Below are 3,586 nucleotides of genomic sequence, written 5' to 3'. Positions count from 1 at the left end.
AGAGAGAGAGAGAGAGAGAGAGAGAGAGAGAGAGAGCATCAAGTCACAACACGCATCGTCTCAGGGCAACGCACACAGAAAACAATAAATCTAAAGAAGCAGCAGATTGTATTGAATCGAGTCATCACAGTCTCCATCCTGAGCAGCACATTGGTGACAGTGGAGAGGAAAAACTCCCTTTTAACAGGAAGAAATCTCCAGCAGAACCAGGCTCAGGACAGGTGGCCATCTGCCTCAAAACTTCAACGGTTGGGGTCTGATGGACATGCATGTTCTGCACTTTGTGTAGAACACAAGGAAGGGCCACAGTATGGGTAGAGTATTTTTCAAAGAAAACTATTAAGGCTGGAGAATGCATCCCTGCGGAGGCTTCTGAGCTCACAGAGCATCCTCAGCATGACTGTAAAGAACATGAGACCGCTTGCAGTTGTGGAGGGTGTTGGGTTCCAAGAAATGATAAAAACCTTTCACCCAGGATACCTGCTTCTGTCCAGGCACTACTTCACAAATATGATGTAGGAGAAATGTAAGTCTACTCTTGAGAAAATAAAAGTTGAAATAAAAAAATGCAAAAACAAAAATCACACTCACAACTGATTGTTGGACAAGTGTTGCCATTGAGGCATACTTGGGCGTCACCTGTTATTTTCTAAATCAGAACTGGAGGCTTACATCTTACATTCTCACCACAATGTCACTGGAGGAGTGCCACGAGGCTGAAAATATTGCTGCCTGGTTAGAGCAAGTAGCAGAAAAGTTTGGCTTCTCTCTCAGCGAGGAAGTCCTGGCAGTCGGACACGACAATGGTGCAAATATCATCGCAGTTGTTAGGATCCTCTACCAGAGGCATGGAGTGGCTTCACAACGGTGTGCTGGACACACTCTACAATTTAGGGGTGCACCAAATAATCGTTTTAAATCGGAATCATGATTTTCATTTACAAAGATTCAGAATCAATTTAAAAGGTCCCAGAATCAATAATAATAAAAAAATTCCATCCATCCATCCATTTTCTGTACACGCTTATTCCTTTCAGGGTCGCGTGGGTCACTGGTGCCCATATCCAGCAGTCACAGAGCGAGGGGCGGGGTACACCCTGGACAGGTCACAGAGACAAATGAAACAAACAACCATTCACTCTCTCACTCACACCTAGGGACAATTTAGAGTTATCAATTAACCTAAAAGTCATGTTTTTGGTCTGTGGGAGGAAGCCGGAGTGCCCGGAGAGAACCCACGCATGCATGGACAGAACATGCAAACTCTACCCCGAAAGGTCCCAGTAAACACTTGGGACGTCCTGACGTCACATGCAGCTGGTTCTGGAATGTATGCATGCGCAGAAAGCACCAAAACAAAGAGGAAACTACAAAAATGGAGGAAAGAGAGATTCAACTGACCCTGTCTTCATTGAATGAAAAGATTTGGGCTCATTTTGTTTTTTACTGAATGAGTCTGAGTTTGACATGAGCTTCACTGTGTGCAAAATTCGCAAAATAAAGACGAAGGACTTTAGAAACACGACAAATGGGCTCGTATTGAGTATTGATTGAAAAAATAGATTTTGAATCGAATCGTGACCCCAAAAATCTGAATCGAATCGTGAGACAGTAAAAGATTCCCAACCCTACTACAATTAGTTGTTAATCATGCCCTGAAGCAAGCTCCCCAAATAAACAAGACACTTCGGCCTGCAAGGTCACTTGTAGAATATTTCAGAAGGAGTGAGTTGACAAGCACTAAKCTCAAAAGCAAACAAAACTCAATGGGTGTCAGTGAGCATAAATTGATCCAGGATGTTGCCACCAGATKGAACAGCTCCTACTACATGGTGAGTCGCCTCCTGGAGCAGCGGTGGCCAGTGACCGCAGTCCTTTCAGACCCAGAAGTGACAAAGACATCAAAGCATTACCTGGATCTGAAGACTGGCCAGTGGGCCCTACTAGAGGAACAGGAGCAAGTTCTGAAGCCATTTGAGGAAGCCAAAGTCCGTCTAAGTGCAGAGAATTATGTGACTATCTCTACACTACCCCAACTGGTGAATGCCCTCCAGAGGTCCACACACAATAGATCATTTGAGTGTGCTCCCCATCAAGGATATAGGTGGTCTCTGCTGGACATATTGATAGACACTAGGAATGTGCGATATGGCAAAAAAATTCATATCAAGATATACCGTTCGACGTCTGCTAGTAGTCGACGTGGGCCACTCGGCTGCATAAACAGCTGTGAATTGGGACGGTCTAGCCTACAGATGACGTATATTTACGTGGCCACTCGCTGCGCCGTTACCATAGTGATACAATGATATGTGAAGTATGTGATACTTTTGCAATAATTGAGGAGATGAGTGTTTTTACTCGACGTCCTTTTTACTTTAGGCTGACAGAAGACTGCAACAAGGTAAGAACTGCTTAGGCTTAATTTCAAATCAGCTTTTGTTATCGCTCTACTGAAAGGGTGGGGGGGAAGCAACTGATGTCAATAATTATAGACCAATATCTGTTTCAATCAATCAATCAATTTTCTGTTTCAAATGCGTACATTACATAAACTGGAAACCATGCTGGAAACTCTAGCGAACTGTAAAATAATTCAACATTTACATTATGGACACAAAACTAATTGTGTATAATAGTTTTACTTATGGACACAAAACTAATTGTATATAATAGTTTTACTTACATTCGATGGAGAGGCCCCACACCAACAATGTTAGCACATTTCAGGTAACGTCCTTCTTCTTCCTTTTTTTTTGGCGGTTGGCAAATAATTTTTAGGTGCATTACCGCCACCTACTGGAATGGAGTGTGGAATGGAATGCTAGACAAATTAACAATTAAAAAAATACAACCATACTCCCTTAATTTTGTTTTCTTAAGGTTTCTTAAGATGGTAAGGTTTGTAAGGTAATTTATGTTATTTGAATCTTTTTATGCATCTGTGTAAATTTGAACATATCCATAACATTTATTATGTAAAAATGCTTGTTCTATAAATGGATTTGAAATATTTCTTCTTTTTTTCCCTGTTCATCCAGCAAAGGAAGATCAGAAAAACTATTAAGTAATATGGATGGATGAACTGGTTAATGAGGAACTGTTTGACTTGTTTAAGTGAGATTGTTCAAACCCATTWMCATTGTTCTCAGCAGACCAGTCAAAAGAATTTGATTTATTTTTCCTGCTTGATATATACATAAATATACATATAAAAAAATTCCCTTCTCACCCCTCCGCGGGTGGTCTCTTTCATCCTCTGAGCTCGGGTCCTCTACCAGAGGCCTGGGACCTTGAGGGTTCTGCGCAGTATCTTAGCTGTGCCCGCCTGCCTGCCTGCCCGCCCGACCCCTTTCGCGTCCGCCTGCCTGCCTGCCCGACCAGTTACGCGCCCGCCCACCCGCCAGCCAGCCAGCCCGCCCGATCGCCTGCCCTGGTGCTTGCGTGCGTGCCTTCCTGTCGACCCGTCCTCCCGCCCGACCCCTTGCTGCATGCCCGACCGCCCCACAAGTGGCGTGCGTGCCTGCCTGCCAGCCCGACCACTTGCCCAGAGCGTGCGTGCGTGCTTCTCCGCCGATTCCGCCAG

Source organism: Austrofundulus limnaeus, unplaced genomic scaffold, assembly GCF_001266775.1.
Source record: "Austrofundulus limnaeus strain Quisiro unplaced genomic scaffold, Austrofundulus_limnaeus-1.0 Scaffold54, whole genome shotgun sequence".
Lineage (NCBI taxonomy): Eukaryota > Metazoa > Chordata > Actinopteri > Cyprinodontiformes > Rivulidae > Austrofundulus > Austrofundulus limnaeus.
This window is presented reverse-complemented; position numbering follows the sequence as displayed.